The 26,538-nt window shown below is 34.1% G+C and overlaps 1 long non-coding RNA gene across 1 annotated transcript in view; it reads right to left on the bottom strand.

Moving 5' to 3' along the window:
• Nucleotides 1-20,458, bottom strand: part of LOC127172802 (uncharacterized) — a 49,864-nt gene extending 29,406 nt beyond the window's left edge. The window contains exons 1-8 of the long non-coding RNA XR_007828676.1: nucleotides 20,401-20,458; nucleotides 15,180-15,381; nucleotides 12,519-12,662; nucleotides 12,215-12,284; nucleotides 11,989-12,104; nucleotides 9,495-9,580; nucleotides 1,663-1,726; nucleotides 242-346 (exon numbers count right to left, since the gene is read on the bottom strand). This is a non-coding gene — a long non-coding RNA (uncharacterized LOC127172802). The remainder of the gene's footprint in view (nucleotides 1-241; nucleotides 347-1,662; nucleotides 1,727-9,494; nucleotides 9,581-11,988; nucleotides 12,105-12,214; nucleotides 12,285-12,518; nucleotides 12,663-15,179; nucleotides 15,382-20,400) is intronic.
• Nucleotides 20,459-26,538: the final 6,080 nt, after the last annotated feature.

Here is a 26,538-nt window from a genome sequence, read left to right on the forward strand (position 1 = left end):
GTCAAGCCCAATTGGTCATCTGATTTATTGTCTGCATACATACATCACTGAGTATTTTCTGTCGGGCAACAGGGTGGACAGCCCTGCTTTGTATGTCTGTTTCCATAAAGAGGAGCTCTGCCACTTTAGGCTGATTCTTATACGGTTAACATGATAGTTTATACGTCGACGGCCCGTGTCAGCTTCATCTCCTAGAATTTACAGGGAAGAAACAACAGCTCTGTGAAAATGCTTGATTAACCTTGTATTAGCATTGACCTCCTCTCACTCGTCAGTATGACAGCGCACAGATTAGACGGATGGCGAAAGCAGTGCCAGCTGAACTCATCTAATCTCATGGAGAGCGCTAGAAACAAAGGTAGGCAAAATAAATAAATTAATAAATCAACATGCAATCGGGAGAATTGCCTGAGAGGGTCAGCGAGGAGGAGGGAGAGATGAGACGAGGCAAGATGACAGCAAAGCTCATACTCTGTCACATGACCCAGTGCAGCTTCATTTCCTGTTTATGATGAACATGTCAATCAATCATCTGCTGGATGACATTGAAAGGGGAAGTCTGGCATTTCTGCACGAACAAATAGGAATGCAAGCAGGTTCCCAACATCTGTCAACTGTTTGATTCCATATATACAAAGATTATTATTTTTTTTTTGGAACCTATGATACTTTTTCAGGATTCTTCGATTAATAAAACGTTAAAAAGAACAGCATTTTTTTAAAATTAAAAACTGTAATAATATACACTACTGTTCAAAGTTTGGGGTCAGTAAATTTTTCTTTCTTTATTTGTTTGAAAGAAATTAATACTTTTATTCAGCAAGGATGTGTTAAATTAATAAAATGTGATAGCGAAGACTTCTATTTTAAATAAATGCTGTCAAAAATAAATGCAATAAATGCTGTAAAAAATAAATGAATAAATGCTGTATATATATATATATATATATATATATATATATATATATATGTATTTTTTTTTAAGTGTATTAAACTGTTATTTTAAATTGCAATATTTCAAATTATTACTTTTTTCTGTATTTTTGATCAAATAAATAGAACTTTGATAAGCATAAGAGACTTCTTTAAAAAAACATTACAAATCGTACTGATCCCAAACTTCTGAACTGCGGACAAACAGATATATAATATAATATAATATAATATAATATAATATAATATAATATAATATAATATAATATAATACAAAATAAAATAAAATAAAATAAAATAAAATATAATGACAAAAAATGTTTACATCAACATTAATTTCTGCAGGAAAGGTAAATGATTTTTTACCAAATCAAACTGAATGCATAAATGCATGAATGAATGCATGAATGCATGAATGAATGCATGAATGAATGAATGAATGAATGAATGGATGCTAAAATATAAACCAATTATTTTGCCTTAAAGGTTAGCCATAAATGATTAAATAATGTAAAATGTGCTAGTAAGCTTTGCTTCCCAAATGCAGGAAATATGATTTTAAATAATACAAACACAATACAATGCTGAAAAAAAAAATATATGGGAAGAATATGCATGAAAAAAATATATAATGCTGAAATATAGCTGAAAACATTCCTAATATTAAACTTTTTTTGACCCATTTACAAAAATGTTCTTTTTTTGAAATATAAAACTTACTCAACTTACCCCTTGACATGATCCTGAATGTCATTTCCATGGCCCTAGATGCTTTCGTCTCATTTCAGACACCCTGTAATATAATTACAAGTGTTAGTTTTACCTCCATCTCATTTCTTTCACTAGAGGACCACAAAAAGTCCACAAAAAAGTGGTTGCCAGCTGCCAGCTGCCTAGCTACCCTAAATCTCTTAGAATTCACTGCAAGTATTTGAAAGTGCAAGGTTACAGACCTTTGCACTGTAAACCCCCATCCCAATCCAACAAAGCATTCATTTCATTTTTCTTCCTATTTCTTTTCATCGCTCGTTGCTTGTCATACACTATTCATGCAAGCGTGACTATTACCAGGAAATGCTTTTTCAAATCTCTGTCACATTTGTATTCCTGTGATCTCAGGCCCACTTTAAAGGATTGAGAAGGAGAGTGCATGCATGCATGTGCAACAGAATGAGCGAGAGATAGAATTTGTATGTATGGAGAGCCATGATTATAGTCCCACTTCCCCTAAAACATCTCGAGATTGCCTCTACCCACAACCTCTTCTGCTGATTGGATTGTAGCCAGAGACCTGTGCGTGAGTGTATATGCGTCAGTGTGTGTGATATGGTAATGATGACCACAACCGCTCTCTGTCCAAGACACATCAGCAGAGCAAGCCATCATCTGAGGAGGCGGAGCAGGTGTCGTGTGTCTCCAATCTCCCTGCGCTCTTAAATCATACACCGTGTCGCATTTTCAACATTTTCATTCCTGTATGAGGAAACCACATATTATCCAGGCTGTGTATGTTTTCATTACTGTTAATGTTCACATGTGAGACAAAGCACATTTTACATATTTCAGCTGTAATCCTGCAATACATCCCTTAAAGTGTAACTACATTCATGTTGCATGGTATTCACATGATAATTCAAAAAATACCACACTGACAAATAAAAAGGCAGAAAATTTAATACTTTATTAATTTAATACTGTACAAATCTGTACTGATTTTAAGCATGTAATTATTTGTGAACATACATATATATATATATATATATATATATATATATATATATATATATATATATATATATATGATATATATATATATATATATATATATATGATATATATATATATATATATATATATATATATATATATATATATATATATATATATATATATATATATATGATATATATATATATATATATATATATATATATATATATATATATATATATATATATATATATATATATATATATATATATATATATATATATATATATGATATATATAATTTACACAATATTATTTCAGGTGTTTTTTGTCTGATATTTCTATTTCCTTTACTCCATATTACTTTGCAAAGCAGATTTATTTATTTATATACTTATATAATTATTTTTTTATACCTGTGCAATTTAACATATAAAAATAAATATATACACTGTCGTTCAAAAGTTTGGCATCAGCAAGATTTTAAAAGATCATCAAAGTTCCATTTATTTGATCAAAAATACAGAAAAAAAAAAAAAATATGATTATGAAATATTACTGCAACTTGAAATAACAGTTTTCTATTTTAATATACTTTAAAATATAATTTATTTCTATGATGCAAAGCTGAATTTTTCATCAGCCATTACTCCAGTCTTCGTTGGAAAAAGTTGTAGTGCTAATTTTTTTTTTGGAACCTGTGATACTTTTTTCAGGATTTTTTTGATGTACTGGAAGTTTAAAAAGAACTTTTTTTTTATTCAAAATAGAAATATTTTCTAACAATACAAGTTTTTACTATCACTTTTTATCAATTTAACACATCCTTGCTGAGCTAAAGTATTAATTTCTTTCAAAGAAAGAAAGAAAGGAAAAAAATGCACTAACCGCAAACTTTGAACGGTAGTGTATATTGTTACAAACAATTTTTATTTTGAATAAATGCTGTTCTTTTTAATGTTTTATTCATCAAAGAATCAAAAAAAAAAAAAAAAATCACAGATTGCAAAAAAGTTTCCAACATTGATAATAAATCAGCACATTAGAATGATTTCTGAAGGATCATGTGACACTAAAGACTGGAGTAATGATGCAGAAAATTCATCTTTGCATCACAGGAATAAATTCTATTTTAAAGTATATCAAAATAGAAGACCACTATTTTAAATTGCAATATTACAATTTTTTCTGTATTTTTAATCAAATAAATGTAGCCTTGATGACCAGAAAAGACTTCCTAAAAAACATTTGAACGGCAGTGTACATACAGGCTAGATACAGAATGGTAAAATTAATAAATCTCTTATTTACATAATTTTTTGTTTGATGCATTGAAGATTACTTTAGATACACATCAACGAACAATGCATATTAGTACAGATTATAGTTACTATTACTATTATGTATAATAAGTGTAATAAAAATGGATTTGGTATTTTGCAAGAAACAAATTCAATTTAAAAAAGTGCAAATAAGATAAAAAGCTAACAAAATCGATGTAGGAATTAGCTGAACCTGTAAAATGTGATTAATTATGAAGCTATGAAAGTATAATTAATCATCAGACAGCAGTTGTCTCCAAATGTTTTCTTAGGCTTTGGGGCTCACTGGATAGAATCCAAAACATTTTCCCCTCTTCTATTTTTTAAACTTTTGTTGAATACTCATTTTCCAGATGATATGTCTCACTATGCTCAGACCACCGTATAATGACACTTTATTCCCTTTTTATTTTTAAAAAGCACCCCAGCGGATGACTGTTTGTACAGCGATATTTGGTTAATAACCGCTAGAAGCTTTTATGTGTGTGAAAGATTGCTTAGATGTAACCACATAATTGCACTGTCAGGCTTGAACAAATTCTTTTTAATTAAATAAATGTGTGACACTAATTCAACCCCTGGACTGAAGGGAAAATAACCTCAAATATGTGACAACAGGCTCAGAGATAAAGGATACAGTTAGCTTAGTACATTACGGGAGATAATGCCTCAGCCATTGCTTGCATACTTCTCTACAAAAAGTACTGTAATACATACACACACACACACACACACACACAGTTGAGTTAGTATTACATACTTGTGGCAAAACAGCTTTGCTAATGCTAACATGAGTGTATGTTAAACACAGAAACGTATCAGTTATGAAACAGACCTGTTGTAACCCACTCCAGAGAGTAACAAACCCAACCAGATGCTGAATCTGAAGACTGACACACATACCAACTCACACAAACAATTTCAGAGCAACAAACAAATAATTAACCCAACTATGAATAAACTTGATGCACACCACTGCTAATCATACTAAAATACCCACTCAGATAGAGACACACGAGCAAGCAGGCCCGTTCCCAAAGCACATTTAATAAATTACCAATGTTGACTAAAGCAGTCCTGACCCTGCACTTAATAAACTTCCCTTCACTTGGCCTGTAAAAAAAGATCTATGTGCTCGCATTATATTTATGATCACTTTCTTACTTTCTAAAACCAAAAGACACATCTTAATCAGCAAATAATCCCTCTGCTAGCAAAATGTGGCACTAAATGAACATACATTTGATGGGAAAAACTGTTGTTTTCACTCAGGTTTGTTTCCTAGACAACATTTTTTTATTTTTAAGTTTGAAAATTGAATTTGTTCACCCTCATGTCATCTCACCATGTTATTCTGTTGAATGCAAAAGAAGACACTCACTGCTCTATATTTTCAATACAATGACAATCAAGCCTTAAAAAACTATGATGGCTTTGTTTACTAGTGTTTGCATCCATCTAATGTCAACCTGTTGCGAACCAAATCGCTCCAATTTATGAACAAACCTTTCAGACAAGTTTGTAAACCAGACCAACCGATTTATTAAAAAAGGTCAAAAATCTTAATGAGTAATAACTTAATTTTGGTCGGTTTTTGCGCACAAAGTTTCCGCATGGCTTCATACTAGGGGTGGAATCGTTTTGGTTTCAGTTGGCTAAATATCATAAGATTTTAGTCGACTAAATCTACAGAAGATTTAGTTGGCTAAACTCTAATGGGTTTAGTTACAGTGTCATGTAAGCATTTCTCTAAAATTACCTAACTTGGTTATTGGTTATCGGTTTGATATTAAGATTTTATCATGATAGATAAAGATTTAACTATACTGTGACACACAACATGTCTTTATATTAAAATGAAACCACTTTTCTCATAAAATGCAGGATAGCGTATGTCCCGCCGGATAGATCAATAGGCTAAGATACAGTTAATATGTACTCATCTAACTTCCATTCATTCTGAATTAATCTCTTCCCAAATTGCTTTCTTTCTTCATTTTCATCTCATTTTTATTCGTTGACAAAAATGTCAATAGATTTTCATTATAGGTTTTGTCATTTAAAATGAGTTTTTGTTTCATTGTTTCATTAGTCAAGAGCAGTGAGAGATTTTCTCTCTTTTGTTGTTTAAAATTAATGACAGGTAGCAGGAAAACTGGACTGCTGTCACTTTAAGAGCTGCCCGGATCCAATGTACTGTTACACGTGTTTTCGTTCTCAGCAATTTGCTTTCACTTAAGACCTAAATTACTGTGTTTACGAGGATTTACAAACATGTTTATTTAAAGGAGATTTACAGATAATGTGCTCACCCTCTTGTTATTCAAGTTTCGTTTGAAGCTGCATTTAAACTGCATCTTGGAAGTTCAAATTCGGGGCACCATAGCAGTCCATTATATGGAGAAAAATGCTGAAATGTTTTCTTCAAGAAACAATTTCTTTACAGCTAAAGAAAGAAAGACATGAACATCTTGGATGACAAGAGGGTGAGTACATTACCTGTAATTTTTTGTTCTGGAAGTGGACTTCTCCTTTAACCATTCAAGGCCTATAAAGCAGCAAATCCTCTACTTCATACAACTTGCAATACAATGTATGAGTCATTTGAATCATTCGTATTATTCTTTTGTATTCAATTTTTAGCTTGTTCATTGTAACTGCATTAAAAACGAACACTGAAAACATGGAAGTAATCAGTTATACTGATTTAGAGCAACACACGGGTGAATAAACAATGGCTGAACTTATCAGGTTTTGTTCATGTCTAATCAAGTTAGTAAATTGAGTGCATATTAACTGTGTCATTTGGTTCAGGTCTAAAGTTGATCTTCCCTGCTAAACGTAATCTTACCCTAATCTGCAGGACCCATGGTTCCTCTTTTTCCATTTTCCATTCACTGTGTCAATATGGAGTGCGGATCTGTGTTAAATAAGCTGATTAGCTCTCTTTTTCTCTGCTAGAAAGACCTGGAGGAAAAAGCAATCAAAGGGAATCAAATATCATTGCACATCGTCTGAATTTTTAACCCATGCTCAATTTCTGTGACCTAATTAAAATCAAACAAGTGCTAACCGAAGTGTTAGATAGCAGTTCGGAACCATTACAGATTAAATGGAAGTGCAGAACTCTACCTAACGCTCTCCGGTTTACCCGCTTTTTCTTTTCTCAGCAGTGGGATTTGCTGATGTCGTTGCGTACCGCGAGGGGTCATTCAGTCTGACCCCTGCTAAACCTTGCTTTACATGATTACAGATGAGATGTGTGAAGTAAGCTCTCCTGGGGTTATGGACAACAGTTGAACAGAGTCCCACAGGAGCCGTGTTTACTGTACGAAGGCCACCGAGAGGTTCCTGCTCCCATTTCAGGCGCACACACATCGACCTTGGGGATGTTTTTCACACATATACACACACACAGGAGTTGGTGATCCCGCAGAGAACTGGGGGAAGTTAATGTAACAGATGTGAGGATGATTGGTGAGCATGTATATCATCAGGACATGTAAATAACATTGTAAAAACAATTCAGATGGGACTTTTTCCTGTATTTAACAACATCTCTATAATTACTGAGGCAGTAATATGTGTCGATTGGATGTATGACACCTATTCTGCAGTAATTTAACCATCAACGTATATAACCTGGAAGGTTCTGAATTTCTGGAAAGCAACAAGAAACTTAGCTTCATTTCTGCTATTCGATGAAGGTCAAAAATAAACAGCAGAAAATTTGTGGAAAAATACTATACTAAGATTAGATTTCTCAGAGGACCTCTGTCAAGCCAAAAACACAGGAGGTAATTAGCTCTTTCATTTTTTTACTGAGGTTGTGTGAGGAAAATACAGACATGTTTGATTCAGAGTGGTTTAAAATAACAAAGTACATCTGACAAACGCAAATTTGAAAAAGTCCGAATACAGTGTGAAGGAGAATGTGTACACGAAGTCGGACAGAAGTGATTCCGAGCATAGTTTGAAAGTCATAAAGCATCTAAACTAATTACTAAACTTGAATTTACTTACTACTGACTCACAAAGAGCTTTTACTGGTGGTAAATTTGTATCACTTTTCTATTAAAGTGGCCTTCAATTGTATCATCTCTAACATTGTTTAACAAGTGCAAGCTCCAATTTCTCAAAACCTACTCAAGTGTTTTAGAATGTAATAGCTTTACACTTCTGTATAAAGCATCTATTCCTTTGACTTGCATTATGTTTTCCCTACTGTCCTTTCAGTGAGTCTTTATTTTCTGCCATTTGATATGTAAAAGGAAATTTTACAAAAACATTCGGAAATATTTAAAGCCCAAGATGTTTGTTAGATCTAGTCATTCAGGCCTGTCAAATCCATATCCCATCCATTAAAAGATGTACCAACAAAATACCATCAGTTCAGTGTTATATATGTATATATTATTATGTATATATAAATACACACCAATGAATGTATATATTTAAGAAAAATATGTTATGTACAAAATATTTTTATTTATATATAATATAAATTATAGAAAAATTGTAATGAATACATATACTTATGTATATATGTATGTATGTATCTTAAATATATACATGAATGTGTTTGTATTTATATATACATAATAAAGTATTAATCAATTAATCATTTGACAGCCCTAATATGTATACATATGTATATATATATATATATATATATATATATATATAATTATTTAATTTATTAAATTTAAATAATAATTTATTACAATAAATTAAATTAAAAGTAAGTAATTAAGTAAATAATATGTAATTTTCTGCCAGGACATTATCAATTAATTTTACAGACATTTCTGTTTACTCGAAATGGCAATGCAATGCAGCGCATAATTCAAAATACAGATAAAACACCTGTCAAAAAAAAATCAACACTGAAAACTCCTTTATATTAAAGGGGTCATTGGATGCCCATTTTCCACAAGCTGATATGATTCTTTAGGGTCTTAATGAAAAGTCTATAATATACTTTGGTTAAAAGTTCTCAATGGTAGTGTAAAACAACACCCTTTTTACCTTGCCAAAATCAGCTCTGTAAAAATCATCCCATTCTGGTCGAGGCTGCTTTAAATGCAAATGAGCTCTGCTCATTTCTTCTCTCTGTGGAGTGACAAGCCTGTTTACTTTAGTCGCATTTAGCCGAGTTTAGCCGCTAAACTTGCTAACTAGCACATTATTAGGAAAGGCGATCACAAAGTTTTATAAAAAACCCTTATGCTCACATCTGCTGTAAGTGAAGCTGGATCACAAATGATTCGCACGAACATAGACGAATATATATGTAGATCGGGAGCTGCATGGATTTTTACCATTACAGGGTAGATTTGTACATACACTGCCAACACACATTAATGTAAAAGTGAACTTAGCATCCGATGACCCCTTTAATATAGTCCATTGTGCCCTATTTTTTACCAAGTTTTTGGTTGCCCTGTATACTTTGGTGCATAACTGTTAACATAATGCAATTACAATTATAGTCATAATTAAAAAAAATTTATCATGTTGATGCTTTACCGTGCAGTTCCAGCAGTCCGGCCTGATCTTGAGCGAACTTCTCTTCCCTAGAGTGTCAGTCTCACCCCTTGTCTCTCAACTCCCTCCTATGAAGCCACAAGTCACGGTATTATTATCTAATCAAAACCCCCCTGTGTGTGTCTGTGTGTCATTAATTCATTAACAACGCCTGGTTATGCTCTGTGGAACGCAAACCCTCCCACAAACACACCAAAGGCTGATTCCTTTGCAGGAAGCAGCTGTGTCTTTAAACTCAAGACACACACACACACACACTCACACACCTGTGGCCCTAACACACCTGCACACTGAACTCACATTTGATACCAAGTCATTTCTCACTGGAAAGCTGCCTGGAGCAGTGTGTGGGATGACACTCTTTCACCTAGTTCTTGCGGGCTTGTCAGGTTAAAACACATGTGAAAACTGTCACTGAGTTATTAGGTTGTTACAGTTAGAGGAATAGATTTTTTGCTGAATCAACGAGCAGAATTAGGTAAAATATATTCTGTTCCATTTGTCAAATATCTCATTTTTGGTATGTATAACACCCAAGTGAAGTCAAAATGTGGCTTGTTCAGATACAGTGTAATACATTGCTCACACTGTTTCCACAGGACGTGCATTTTCCACATGGAATACTACTTCCAAAATATGAATACAGTACTGAATTGAATAATGTTTCCATAATTCAATGCACCCAACTTGATCTCCAGTGTGATGGATGAACTAATATCAACCTTTTGTTACATTTCAAAGAAATTTATATTTGAAGTTGAAATATTTTGTAACATTATAAATGTCTTTACTGTCACTTTTCATCAATTTAACGCATTTTGTTATGAACACAACACGGACCAACTACTTCTAAACAAACCAAAATCAGGATGCGATGACAAGATGCGATACTATGTGACATGATTTCATGAAGGGAACAAGCGGTGTATCCAAAACAAATGAGAGCAACGAGGAGATAAAGTGCCTTTAACCCAACCAATCAGGTTGTGATCATATCACAAACAAATTTTTCTTAACAATATTTTTTCACTGACGAAAACAAGATGACAAAAGCTATGACGAAAATGTACTGACAACTTTGTCAACGAATAAAAAAAGTCTCATAAAACGTTCCAAAATGTCAGTATCTGGGAGTAAGAGAAGAGCAGACGTATGCATAATTTTAACGACGCAAAAGAGAACTCAATTCGATTTTCTGAGCACAGAGACCAAAGCAGCACCTCTCACACAGCGCACAAGTACTCTTTCGTGTCTCATGAACAAAGAAATACACACAAAATGATGTTGAATTGTCCATTTGACGAGTATTTACGTAAACACACTTGGTGACGTCTTAGGTGAATGTAAACAGTTGGGAGAATATCAGATGTGTATCAGTAAATTGCATCCGTGCATTGGTTTTAAAAGGACAGGAGCCAAATTTAGTTGCTATTGTCCATGTCACTGATGTTAATTAAGCAACTAAAGGCAGACAGAAAATCACTCACTGCTCTTGACTTAATCACTTTAGTAGCACTAATAAAGATTAATCTAAATTTATGTAAATGAATAAGTCTGCTTCTGCTTAAAAGAATGAAGATTGTGGTACACAAGTTTTAATAAAGAATGCATAATTAGCCTATACAACCATTGGCATTTCATTGAAAATAAGACCATGTTCTTGTCTCTTTATAAGAAGTGATTTCATTTCATTTTAAAATAAAGCCATGTTGCATGTCACAGCAGTTAAATTGGTGTCTATCTTGATAAAATCTTAATATCAAACCTATGGTACTTTTAGAGAAATGCTTATTAAATGCATTACACTGTAACTAAACCTATTAGATTTTAGCCAACTAAATCTACTGTAAATCAACTAAAACTAAAACAATTCACATGACTAAAATATGACTAAAACTAAACGGCATTTCAGTCAAAATGTCAGTAGAATATTCTAGTCTATTCTATTCTATTCTTTTTCTATCATCTGTAGCACAACTGTATATACAATTTATTTATTTTCTTAAATCTTATATTGCAATTTTTGTCTATTTATATTTACATATGTGTATTTTTTTATTCTCAACTTATTTTATTTTCTCTGTGTTGTTGTTGTCGTCTCTGTGCACTGGAAGCCTGTGACACCAAAACAAATTCCTTGTATGTGTAAGCATACTTGGCAATAAAGCTGTTCTGATTCTGATTCTGATTCAAAAGACTATGACTAAAACTAAATCTAAATTTGCTGTCAAAATGAACACTGGTATCACTATGCCTTTAGGTTCGGTATCTTTAGGTTCGCTGTCAAAAATGCCAGCGTGAATGCTATGCAGACCAGAGCCAAATGTGTAATTTTCCTTTTTGGTCCAGACCGAATGAACCAAATGAACTAAACTACAAGTGTGAACACACCCTTACTGACCCCAAACTTTTGAATGGTAAATAGGCGTAATAATATCCACCAGGCCACAAAATTGGCTTAAAAATGCAAAATTACCATAGGCCATTGTTCCGACATACTGCATGTCCCACTCATAGGGAACTGGGTTCAAGTCCGATTTGTGTCTGTCACAGTCCTGTTCCCCTTCTCTTTCCTGTCATTTCTCCACTATCCTGTCAAAGAAAGACAAACAAGCAAAACATAAAAATAATATTAATTTAAAAAATTGTATTCATCTGAAAAAACAAAGTCATTACACCAAGGATGGCTTGAGGGTGAGTACTTTTAATTTTTGAGTGAACTGTCCCTTTAATTTCTGATGCAACACTGCCACAGATCAGCAGGGCGGCACTCTATGGAAAACGACAGAGAACTAAAAGTTGGACTGGGGCATAAATATGTATTCATTTCTCATGCAGCTCACTAAAGCACCTCAGGAAAACATTCCTTTTAAAAACAAACAGAATCCAGCGGATCAATTGCTGTGTGTGAGTCCGTCTGTACGTTTTGGGAGAGGGAGAGCTTAGCTCAGTTAGACTCTGTTTGACGTCTGCCTTGAAAATGGATTAACATGAACATCTCTGTACCTCACCGCAGCTGTGTTCACAACACAGCCCCCCGCTCTCGTTCCTTCTCTCTCTCCGTCTCTCTATCCACACTGCTGTCCAAGCTGCCTGCCAACAGAGCTCCGCGCAGTGTGACACTGGCACTGGACTCATTTGCAGGATTATCTGTAGTGGACAGGCACGCACACACACACAAACAAACGCACACACATCCTCGTTTGCTCGCTCTCTCTCTCTCCGGATGCATGCACATACATACACTCCTGTTGATTAGATAAGTGTATTAGTTTATTAATACACAGTGATGTGTAGAGGTGAAGAGAAGAGGGGGTGGCAGACGAAGGGGGGTGGGGGGAGGTAAAAGAGGTTTCTAGGGCAACAATGTTTAGCATTTATCGCCTTTATCAGGAAATTGAGAATCTCTGAACGTTTGTGTTTGTTTGTGCGCGTGTGTTCGGAATTTAAACCAGCACTGGAGACCAGAGAGAAACAGAATGTAGAAGATACACTTTAAAAAATAAAGGTGCTTTGCAGTGCCATACAAAAACCTTTTTTGTCTTAATGAAATAACCATAAAGAACCTTTAACTTCTGAAGAATCTTTCTGTTTCACAAAATGTTCTTTGTAGCGAAAGAAGGTTCTTTAGATTATAAAAAGGTAAGAAAGAGATGGTTCTTCAGTGGCATCACTGTGAAGAACCTTTTAAAGCACCTTTATTTTTAAGAGTGTACACTTAAACATTTAGAGACAGTCTCTGAAAAAAAGGGTGTATGAGGATAAAACCAAAAAGGTATAGGAAGATCATGACTACAATCAACCCTGTCCATTGGACACAAATGAATTGTAATAAAGAGCATAGAAAGGCATGAGATGGAGAGGAGTTGAGAAACAAGGTAAAAATCTCTCCTTTAGTTTCTCGCACAGCGGTTTTGGTGGCTTTAGCCACATCAGAGACTGCAGCTTTGTTGCAAAACCTTGTAAGCAAACGTTTTATGCATGGAACGTAGTAAGTGGCTGGTTTGAAACTCTCTAAATAGGCCACAAATTCAGGCAGCATACAAATAATGCTTATTCAGAGACTTCACTCACAATTTCAGCCAAGGTAACATAAGGATGAGGATGTGACACGGATATACCACACACAGTTTTTAGGCACAATAGTCTGTTTTTAATTATTATACTTTTTATCAGTCCTCATCGGTATTAAATAATGAGTGTATCTGCATCAATGTTTCTGTTTGGGCTCTCAGGCCACACGTCATGTTCTCATGCAGTGATAAATACATTATGGCACAGAGAACAAGAGGACACTGACAAATCACCGACAGACAGAAGAGAGAAGATTACCTAAGGCATAAAACAAATAGCTTTTAATTTTTGTCATTTTTAAAAGAAATTCAAACAATAAATACCGTTTTGTGTCGTGAGAAATCGCTGTAGCGCCGATCATCTCTTCATCTTTACTAGTTACAGAACAAAATAAACATGAATGAACATCAGAAGGCATCTTGTTTCAACATAGACGAAGAAACATTTATACACACCATTTTTCAAGTTGAAGTCCAATGACGACAATCTACTCTCCCAGGGTTGCCAGGTTTTCACAACAAAACCTGCCCAACTGACTGTTCGCAAAACAGCTTGATTAACAGGTGATCGGACCAATCATAAAGCCGAATCCACCATTCTGTCCGACAAACATATCAGCAAAGAGAGTACATTAACTTCAGTGGACTTAAACTTGAAAAACGGTGTGTATCGACGTCTTTCCATGGCTGAAATAAAATACATTCTCATCTTCATTCATGTTTTTTTCATGCTTTAAAGTAAAGAAGAAAAGTTGATCGGTTCACGTGTCAATTGATCTAAATAAGGTAATAAAGTGATTTGTCAGAAGACATAAAACAGTATTTAATGTTTGAATTTCTTAAAAAAAAAATTACAACATTTTAAAGCTGAGACCTTGTTTCATACCAGAAGTAACCTGCTCTGTCTTCCCTGTTGGCGTGTTGTCAGTTTCCTCTTTGCTCCGCAATGTATTTTTTACTGTGGGAGAATATGATGAGTAGTGCAAGAGTGGCATTGTTTGTCAGATATAGCAACAGTAACTAAGGAGGTCGGGTTTTTGCAAAGGGGCAATTGCTACTCAAAACTACTCAAAACTGCTACTCAAAGCCCAATCGCACAAGCTCCAAAAGCTCAAAAAATACACATTCCCTGGTAAAAATAGCATTCCGGGGAGATGAAAAACAACCCGTAGCAAGTGTTAAAGTAGCCCAGTTCCGAGGGAAAACCGTGGACTTGGCAACACTGTCTGGTTTGATTGTCAAACAAAATGGCAGATTCTCCATTATGATTGGTCAGATGTCTGGGCCAATCAAGCTCAAACTTAAAATATTAAGGAAAAAAGTGAAATAAAGTTACTAAAAATAAATAAATAAACAATTGTAGTTATTAAAAAAGCAAAAACTAATAAAAATGACAAAAACTGTCAAAATGAAAATTGAAACATAAATATTATAATAGTATATAAATAATACTAAAATAACACTCAACTATTTATATCACCATTTCTCACACTCCTTTTTTCCCCCACCAAATTAATTGCAATGCATTCTGGGATCACCTACTCTGCATTCGATGCTACCTTTGGCTAAAACAAGGTATAATTAAGTCGCCTACCTTTTGGGACAGCTTTTGAGCCGGCGTGGATATGATGCTCTTAAAAATGGAGCCTCTCGGAACAGAGCACGTGTAGAAAAGCTTCTAGATAGCATTGTCGTCTTCAGCAGATACCTAATTAATGCAGAGCAGAACTCCTCTATCCTACTTTCCTTTCTTCTTCTCCTCCCTCTCTGAAGCTCCATGTCATTTCGCACATTTGCTGTAAAGGAACGTCAAGTGCAGACTAGATAAGAAAGCAACACAATTATGAATATATTTGCATCCTATCTTTAATTAGGCCTTCTGTGATTCTGCTTGCTAACCTATTTCACAGTGACAAATTTGGAAGTTCAATCAATTTGAGTAAGCTTGAAAGTTGGTGATGGAAGCAGGGGGATGAAGCAATCAGATACTTGAGACATCATTTCAGACGCAGCGCTGCGTAGCATTGCTCGCTGTTGAGCGTGTGCCCTAAAATGAAGCGAGGCAGTAGACTGAACAGCCTTTGCATGGTCCGATGAAGTCATGGAGCAAAGGCAGACGAGTGAAGGAGACACAGCTGACCGGCCCATCTGTGATTCCAGAAAATATTTCAAAAGACACCCATGTGCCTTGAATCTTTAAAAGAGGTGCATGTGCCGTGCATGTTTAAAAGATACAGGTGTGTCTTGCATGTTAAAAAGATGGCTTGTGGCTCCTGCATCTTGAAAAGGCCTATCAAAAGTCTTCTTTCAGGCTGGCCGGCATTGATAACGATACCTAGCTTTCATCAAAAGAACCTGGCAGCACAATATTAAATTTGAACTGGATTAAAGCAGAAGAATGACTATAGCTGAGGTTATAGGCAGAGTTTTAAGCAGACATGAAGCATTAAAGCTTTAGGTATGACTGTGCTCAATAAAAGCAATTTGTATATTGTTCCTAAGAGCTTGTATTAAATAAAAAGGCATTAAGTTATATTAAATTAAAATGAATTCTAAACTAAATAACAATAAATAATCAAAACTAAATAATACAAAAAAGGAATACAAGCTTTTAAGCAGACATAAAGCATTAAACGTTTAGGCAAGACTGCATACACTTGTTATTCATACACTGCGTTTAAAAGTTTTTTTTTTGTTTGTTTGTTTTTTAATTCTCTTATGCTCATCAAGGCTGCATTTATTTGTTCAAAAAAACAGTAATATTGTGAAATATTATTACAGTTTAAAATAATGGTTTTCTATTTGAATATATTTTAAAATGTAATTTATTTCTTTGATGCAAAGCTGAATTTTCATCAGCAATCATTCCACTTTTCGGTGTCAAATGATCCTTCAGAAATCATTCTTATATGGTGATTTATTACTTTTATTATCAATGTTGGAAACAGTTGTGCAGCTTAATACTTTTCTGCAACCTGTGATTCTTTTTTTCAAGGATTCTCTGATGAATAAAAAGTTTAAAAGAACAGCATTTATTTGAAACAGAAATTATTTGAAATTCTTAAAAAGTCTTTGAACTCACTTTTAAAAAAAAAAAATCAATCTAATACATCCTTGGTGAATAAAAGTATTTCTTTCTTTCTTTCTTTCTTTCTTTCTTTTATAAAACTTTACTGATCACAAACTTTTAAATGGTAGTTTATATTGTTATTTTTTGTTTTATTGCTGAAAAAAGTATCACAGGTTCCAACAAAATATTAAGTAGCACAAAAGTTTCCAACATTGATAATAAATCAGCATATTAGAATGATTTCTGAAGGATCATGTGACACTGAAGACTGGAGAAATGATGCAAATTCAGCTTTGCATCACGGGAATAAATTACATTTTAAAATATAATCACATAGAAAACAGTTATTTTACATTGAAATAATATTTCACAATATTACAGTTTTTTTTCTGGATTTTTGATCAAATGCATGCAGCCTTGAAGAGTATAAGAACCTTCTTTAACAAAAAATAAATAAATCAAAACTGATCCAAACTTTTGAATGGCAGTGTATTATGTTCCTAAGAGTTTCAATTAAATAAAAAGACATTACATTTTATTAAATAAATAAATATACCAAAGTTAAAAAAAAATAAAAATATTATTACATAATACAAAATTAAATAATAATAAAAATAAATAAATACTAAAAAAGGTTATAAGCAGAGTTGTAAGCAGACATGAAGAATTAAACTTTTAGGCATGACTGTGCTCAATAAATAAAAATGAAACCTAAACAACATACCAATAATAAAATAAAAACAATAAAATAAAAATGTAATTAAGTAAATAATATGTAAATATAAATAAAATTCACACTACCATTCAAAAGTGTTTTAATTAATTAAAAAATATATATTTCAAATAACTGTTGTCCTTTAGAACTTAATATTTATGAACGAATCCTTAAAATTAAAAACGGTTTTCACAAAAATATTAAGCAGAACAACGTTTATAATATTAATGCTTCTTGAGCAGCAAATCAGCATATTAGAATGATTTCTGAAGGATCATGTGACACTAAAGACCGCATAAAATAAAATATAAAGATATATTCAAACAGAAAAAGTCATTTTAAATGGTAATAACACTTCACAATATTACTGTTTTTACTGAATTTTTTGATCAAATATTAATAAGTATTGGCAAGCAAGTCTTACCGACCCTACAATTTTGGAATATAAATTTAACAAATAAAATCCCAGCGCCTGATTCTCAGACAACCCGTTTAAACCAGCCAAATTAAATGTAGGTCTCCACATCACAGCACGAATTGTACAGAATATTTGTAGAAATAAACCCATCTAAATAAAGCTGAATAACGTCATCAAAGCTGAAAGATGAAAAGATCAAGGCAATCATAAGACGCACTGCAGAGGATATCTGAAATTACCATATCCTCAACGGAAGACCACACAAAGTCAAGGAGGACTGACAATAGAACAGCAAGCAGACAACAGGAAGTGAATGCTGTCAACATCCTTCCCCATCAATAAACTCCTATTGTAACGTCCAACCTGGCTGCAAACAAGGTCATAGGTCACTTTGCAAAGAGGATTGATGCATCCTTTGAGATCATTCTGTGAAGTTCAAGCTATTTATACACCCGCCGTTAGGTGTGGCAACCCGAAGAAAGGAAAACCCGGTTTTGGTGAAATCTTTGAGGAAGGAGTTGGGTTGTACTGTATGAAATGTTCTTGCATAATTCATGACGCTATCGATCCCAGACGATTCACTTTGAGGATCGCTGCTCACCGAATGCTACTTCCCAGTTCATTTCAGATCTGAGTTGGCCTCAAAATAACCTATTGATTTTTGATGGGGGATAACGGTTACGGCCAAATGAACCCCTTTCAGCAACGTCTTTTGGACTTTCAGCCAAAGATATATGAAATGCAGAGGACATCCAAAAACACTCAGCACAGGGAGACAGACACCCTGGGGTAAACTGGCAAACTTATAATGCGCTCATATTGCATTGAACATTCATCTGTCTCTCTGTTGGATGTTTCGAAAAAAGGCCTGCCTGGGACACCCTGACCTACGCTGAAGGGTGAAACAAATGAATATGCAACTCAAGGTGATCAGATTTATTTTTGTGTTTTGTTACAGCGTGTCAGTATCAAAGTCTTGACCTTGCGGTCTTGGTCCGGAAGATCCGCATCTTGTTTTATTGTCTTGGACAAAATGGCAGTCTATCTGAACATACTAAAGGTGACAAATACCTCAACCGCAGGTTGACACAGTATCTTACAGAGAACTCACAAGACTTCCTTGGATCTCAACAGAAAGCGGCCGTGATATGTACAGCATTGTAATGTCGTTTATTAAAATGGACAGCATGGTTGTTGGATCGATAGGTCTTGGCATGGGTCTGAACCTTGAGGTTAGGCCATGGTCTGAACCTGGGCTCAAGGGAACTAGTCTTGATATGAGTTGAACACCTGAACTATGGAAGCAGTTTTACTCTACTAGATACACACCACCGCCGAAGGCTAAGTGTAAGCACACAGGCTCCAACAAGTTGAACCATGGTGCTATGTGGGCGATGTATAAACTTGACATGCGCCATTTGCTGATCCCACCTTTCTCTTTCCTGCCATTTCATGCCTAAACAAATAAAACATTAAATAACATAAAATAAAATAAATCAAATGACCCTGGCGCATGTCCTCTTTCCTGCCATAATTTTATGCTTTGTAGTTATTAATAAAAATGCCAAAAAAACTAAATAAATCAATAAAAGAGAGATAAAATTGACTGGCATAATTAAAATGCTAAATTTACAAAATAAATCAAATAATAAATATAAGTAAATTAAACCTTAAATATTATTAGATAAAATAAATTCTGCTTCACATAATATGCTGATCTCGTTCTCCTCTTTCTTGACACCATTTCATGATTTTTTTCGCTTTAGCTATAAATAAAAATAACTTTAATAAAAGAATATTATGAATATTCAAATAAAGGAATATTAAGAATATTATTTCACATCAATAAAAGGAAATTAAAAATAAATTAATATCAATAAAATATTAAATATAAAGAAGCATCACAAAATAATAATAATAATAATAATAATAATAATAATAATAATAATAATAATGAAAAAATCCATTTCAATTGAATTCATCATTAGTTAACTATTATAGTCAACATAAACTAAAAAACATTTGTTAAAAAAAACATAAACTAATGAACATTTATTAATCTTAGTTAATGTTAATTTCAATGGCAACAATAAGTTGTCATTTGTTAACATTAATGTATTAACTAATGTGAACAAGCAATAAGCAATACATTTATTACACTATTTGTTAATGTTCGTTAATGTTAGTTAATAAAAATACAGCCGTTCGTTGGTTATGTTAGTTCACGGTGCATTAACTAATGTTAACAGGCACAACTTTTGATTTTAATAATACATTAATAAATTCTGAAATTAACATTAAGATTATTAAATGCTGTAGAAGCAGTTCATTCTTTGTTAATGTTAACTAATGTAGTTAACTAATGTTAACTAATGAACCTTATTGTAAAGTGTTACCACATGAACTAACAATGAACAACTGTATTTTCATTTACTAATATTGACAAAGATTAATAAATACTGTAATAAATGTATTGTTCATGCTAGTTAATACATTTGATCAATGGAAACTTATTGTAAAAAATAAATAAATAAATACAACTTACTGGCTCACTTCATTTTACTGATCTTTCAAATTGTTATTATTAAACACCATTAATTAAATGAAATTACCCAATGTCTGGCTGATATTTTCTGCCATCAGTTCATGTCCTTTTTCTCTACTGCACCTATAAATACAAACAACAGAAACAAAATTAAACATAAATAAAAGTACCCAAAGCAATGATACCATATGCATGAGCACAGATCTAATTCACACAGCTTACCTCTCAACATAACATGTTTAAATATCACTAACGGTAATGAATATACGCGAGCACAAAGCTGTTACTCAGTGCAACAAACCCAAGCTCTGAAGCGGTGAATCTATATGCTAATACAGCAGATTCGATCAAGTTATTCTATCGTGCTGGAATAATGAATATTTGTGCGTACAAACAAGTTCTAGTTAGCATGTACTTAACAAGGCCACTGCCCTTCATCAGAGCCACTGTATATTTAAAGAGCTACTAGCAAATGTAACTTACAACAGCACAACAAAACCTCTTTCACAGTAATCTCCCCTGAGTCTGCATATGCTTTCACACTTATCTGACCTTTGAAACACCACCGGGAGCAATTCACATCAGATGCACGGAGGACAGTAATTCACGGTAGTGCCAGCATGAAAAATGCATTTCAAATCTATCTTACACCAAAAGCAACTTCTTCTCCATTAGTGTCTGCCTGGTCATTTCCTCCAGAACTTGCCAGTTCCTTTTATATTCCTATTCCTTTTCCTCTCCTTCTCTGGCAACGCTTGAAAAGGTGTGCCGTCCTCCATCTGCCACACCGAATCCATTGTCTCACATCGAAAACAATAAAAGCCCGAATTAGAGAAGAGCTTTCTGCTAGGCCTTTGCTCCACACTGATCGAGCAGAGAAGAGGTCGGAGGTATTGATTACTATTTAGCCGTGTAGGATGTGATTACCGTACCCACTGGTGATCCTATTTAATCCCTGATGGATTATTTGAACACTGCCTCTCTTTAGTACGAGGCCAGCAGCGGGTACAAAACGGGATGTAGCTTCAGGCCAGGATGGTACCTACTTTCTCAGAAGACTAATCTACAGAGAAAGACTGCATTTAACCAACCTTTCGCTTGTTTTGTTGACCTTTGAGAAATTGATTTGGAAAAACGACAAAGAAAATTCATCAAAAAGGTAAACAAGCCGCATCCGATCACATTTCCACAAAAAATATTTTTAGAGTAGATAAGGTGTTTGGAAACGTTATGATTGTCAAATCAATAGATATTTAGCGTAGTGAAGTGACTTGGTTCGTTCCAGCGAGATCCTCTTGAGAGATAGCTGTACGCTAGAGCTGTCGTCAAGTGTTTCATTAAGCGTGGAATGAATCTGGGAAGTGTGTGGCCATGTATGTGCAGAGCCTGTTCACTCATTCACTAATGAACTGATAGATTCAACAATGAGAATATGAACTCCATATAAGCTTCTCCCATGTATGCAGTACGCACACAGGTGTCTGCACACAATGCCAGATGTTACAGTTGACACATTATTCAACATCAGTCTGCGCATGGCTCAGAAACATCTGTCCTCAACACACAAATTCAAAAGAAGAGGTACAAATTGCAAAAAACTAACTGGGGTTGAGAGAGCAGGAAGGAATGAAGGTTTCAAATGGAGACGGATTTAGTCCTGTGGGTGAGATTCAAATGTAGTGTGGAATCGAGTTATGCAGGTTGCCAGGGTGACATGACAGGACACGAAGTGACATTAGATGTTATTCCAGAGGACAGGAGTTTGTGTGGAACACAGGATATATTTATCTACAAAAAGAAAAAAGAAAGAAAGAAAATGTAAAGGTACATGCTCTCAACATTGCTTGCTCTCTCATCACAAAAATAGGGTGTTGTGGGTGGTTCCCAGATTGCATTTTGGTTGCTAAAGTGCACTTTTTAGAATGTTGCTAAATGGCAGCATTGAAATAAAAAATAAATAAATTATTAAACAGAAAGAAAGAAATGTCACACTTTACAATAAGATTCCATTAGTTAATGTATTAACTAACATAGACAATCAATGAAAAATACATTTATTACAGTATTTATTAATCTTTGTTAAAGGAGTAGCTCACTTCCAGAACAAAAATTAACAGATAATGTACTCAACCCTATTGTCATCCAAGATGTTCATGTCATAAAGAAATTATGTTTTTTGAGGAAAACGTCAGGAATTATCTCCATATAGTGGACTTCAAACTGCTTGTGAGTTTGAACGTCCAAAATGCAGTTTCAATGCAGCTTTAAAGGGCTCTAAACGATCGCAGCCAAGGGATAAGGCTCTTATCTAGCATAACAATCGGTCATTTTCCCCAAAAAAATCTAATAATTGATATACTTCTTAACTTCAAATGCTCGTCTTGTCTAGCTCTGCGATGCACATGCGTACTCTGTGTAATCCGGGTCAATACAGTTAGGCTATGCCGAAAAACTCCCATCTAATTTTCTCCTCCAACGTTACAATCGTCCTACATCATTGTTTTACCTTTTTCTGTAAAGGCCGTTTGACTTTCTTTGCATGTTCACTTTGTAAACACTGGGTCGGTACTTCGGCAGCGATGTAGGACGATTTTAAAGTTGGAGAAGTATGCATCTGCATGGCAGAGCTGGACAAGACAAGCATTTGAGGTTAAAAGTATATAAATAAAATTTTTTTTAGAAAATGACCGATTGTTTCGCTAGATAAGACCCTTATTCCTCGGCTGGGATCGTTCAGAGCGCTTTGAAACTGCATTTAAACTGTATTTTTGTCATTCAAATTCGTGGGCACCACTGAAATCCACTATATGGAGATAATTCCTAAAATATTTTTTTCCCAGAAAACAATTTCTTTACGAATGAAGAAAGAAAGGCATGAACATTTTGGATGACAATGGGGTGAGTACATTATCTGTAAATTTTCGTTTTGTAAGTGAAGTACTGCTTTAATGTTTTTTAATGAAAATACAGTTGTTCATTGTTTGTTCATGATAATTCACAGTGCATTAACTAATGTTAACAAGCACAACTTTTGAATGCATTAGTAAATGCTGAAAAATGAATTAAGATTAATAAATGCTCTAGAACTTTTGCTCATTCTTAGTTCATGTTAATTAAACTAATGAACCTTACTGTAAAGTTTTACCAAAGAAATAAACGTAACTGTGAAAAGTAAGTATATCATAAAACATTTACAATACCCGCATTAAACGTGAAAATAACACACTAGACTGTGCTAAAAATTTCACACAGTTGAACATTTTTAAACAAAACCAGCATTGAGTTTGGATGCTGTAAATCTAAATAAAAAAAAATAAAAAAAAAAAATAAAAATCTATTAACCACTAAATGACTAACAATGACAGAGTGAATTTTTTTTTTAACTAAAATAAAAGGTCACACTTTATTTGAGGTCCAATTCTTGCTAATAACAAACCGTTAACTATGACCTTTAATAATCCTGCCATATGGTTGTTAGGGTGGTTGCTTCACTCTAAAAAAGCTTTTTTCCATATCTGACCCAAAGCTGGGTTGAAACATCCCAGCATTTTTTTTTAGAGTTACTTGCCCAAAAGAGCCAAAATCTTCATTTTTGATCTCTAAATATGGTTCTTCTGTCAATGTAGGTCCTATTGGATTTCAACAGTCTCACTGGAGTCAGTTTATGATTTAATGGAATACTCATTTAAAAAAAAAAAACACTGGGATGTTTCAGTCCACCTTAGGTAAAATATGGACTAACCCAAATTTTGGGTTAAAATTTTAATGTAAAAATTTAACCCAGCAGCTGGGTTAGTCCCTATTCGACTCAAAGTTGAGTTGAAACAACCCAACATTTTTTTAGAATGCACACGTTGTGTTTTTTAATAACCCTAAACAAAGCTGTAACAATAAGAACAGGGAAGCTTGCCCTAGCAGCCACCACTATGATGTATGATGAGTTGTGTTTAATGTATATAGTAATAATTAATGCATACAAGATGTAAAAGAGAGCAAATAAGTGAACTGTCGTATGTAATTGTGACATAGAGTTAGTACATACATCCAGAGCATATATGTCTGAATGAATGATGAAACTCTCAGAGGTTCCTATATTAAAACCAAGAAAGTCCTATAAATCAAGTATCCACACGGAATGAGCGAAGGAGCAAATGTCGCCTTCTTTCATTAACATCTGCTCTTTCTATTTATTTTTTCCCCATCAGAAGAGCGCCTCGGCTTTCTTGTAACCTGCCGCTGTTGACACGCTTCCTCTTGTATGAAATATTGCTGCTCCTCAGGGCAGGTTAGCCCACACCAGTCTGCCTGCATAATTTAAACAGAGCTGCTTTGAAGAAGAGGAGGAGGAGGAGGTCACTGCCGATGCATCCACACACAGAAAAAAAACTAATTAAGCATGAGCTCGCAAATTAGCAGGACTGTATTTCCTCTGCCTGCTAAAAATATTAGATTAAATGCAACATGTTATTTAATTAGATTAAATGCATCACGTAATCTTCTTAGGTATCATTATAAGAAATAATGTAACATCAATTGGTACTTCTTACAGTTAAGGTTTCTCTCGCTGATCAGAGCTGATTGCTAACTTTGCCTGAGCAATCAAAACAATAAAGTACATAATTCTTTTCATAGCCCCAGAGTAAACAGATTCACTGTATTTGCATGTGTACACAATGCAGAGCTATTAATGTAGCTCTTTTGACCAGAATTCTCTTTGACAACCCAAACAATACAAAACACAAAGTACTAAACTTCAGCGCTGTGCTACGAATGTAAAAAATTCCCTCAAAGTATGCAAATTCACCACAAAATGGAGAAAAAAACTTGAAGACTTACATTTAAGGAAGGGCCTCAAGTCATTTCTAGTGATCAGGATAAACACTTGGCTGATTAAAAGAACAGCTCATCCAAAAAATGTACTTACTCTTAAACCATCCAAGACGTAGATGAGTTTATTTCTTCATCAGAACAGATTTGGAGAAATTTAGCATTACGTCACTTGCTCACAAATGGATCATCCGTAGTGAATGGGTACCGTCAGAATGAGAGTCCAAACAGCTGATAAAACATAACAACAATCCACAAGAAATCCACACAACTCCAGTCCATTAATGTCTTGTGAAGCAAAAAGCTTGTAAGAAACAAATCCATCAAGATGTTTTTAATTTCAAACCATTGCTTCCAGCTAAAATACTAAAAAACCAGGAGGGAAATCAACAGATCAAGCACTGTTTACAAGTGAAAACAGTCAAAGAAGATTTTTGATGTAAGAGGACAACAGGGGATGGACTTGTATTTTAGCCCAAAGTAATGGTTTAAAGCTAAAATGCCTTCATGATGAGTTTGTTTCTTACAAACACGCAGCTTTTCACTTCACAAGACATTAACTGGTTGGTCGGAGACGTTTTTATTAGCTGTTTGGACTCTCATTGTGACAGCACCCATTCACTAATGAGGATTCATTGGGAAGCAAGTGATGTAATGTAATGTAAACTTCACGAAATCTGTTCTGATTAAGAACGTCTACATCTTAGTAGATTCTCAGCAATTTTTCAACCATTCAGAAAGCCTCAAAGGAGAAGTCCACTTCCAGAACAAAAATAGAACAAAAATTTACAGATAATGTTGTCATCCAAGATGTCCATGTGTTTCTTTCTTCAGTCGTAAAGAAACTATGTTTTTTGAGGAAAACATTTCAGGGTTTTTCTCCATATAGTGGACTTCTGTGGTCCAAGAAGGGTGTTATCTAGTAAAACGATCATTTTTTTTTCAATAAAAAATAATACAGTTTCTATACTCTTTAATGTCAAACGCTGGTCTTGTCTTGTTCTGCTTGAACTCTGTTTTTTTCCAGTTCATGACAGTTAAGGTATGTCAAAAAACTCCCATCTCATGTTCTTCCTCAACTTCAAAATCGTCCTATATTGCTGTTTTACCTTTTTTGTTAAGGGTGTTTGATCTTCTTTGCATGTTCACTTTGCAAAGACTGGGTCGGTACTTCTGCAGCGATGTAGGATGATTTTGAAATGATTATTGAAGTTGAGGGAGAAAATACAACTGGAGTTTTTCGACATACCCTAACTGTCTTGAAGCAGAATACAAAGAGTTCAGGCAGAGCAATTGAAAATAACTGATCGTTTTGCTAAATAAGACCCTTCTTCCTTGGCTGGGATCATTTAAACTGCATTTTAGAAGTTCAGACTCG

Source organism: Labeo rohita, chromosome 11, assembly GCF_022985175.1.
Source record: "Labeo rohita strain BAU-BD-2019 chromosome 11, IGBB_LRoh.1.0, whole genome shotgun sequence".
Taxonomy (NCBI): Eukaryota; Metazoa; Chordata; class Actinopteri; order Cypriniformes; family Cyprinidae; genus Labeo; species Labeo rohita.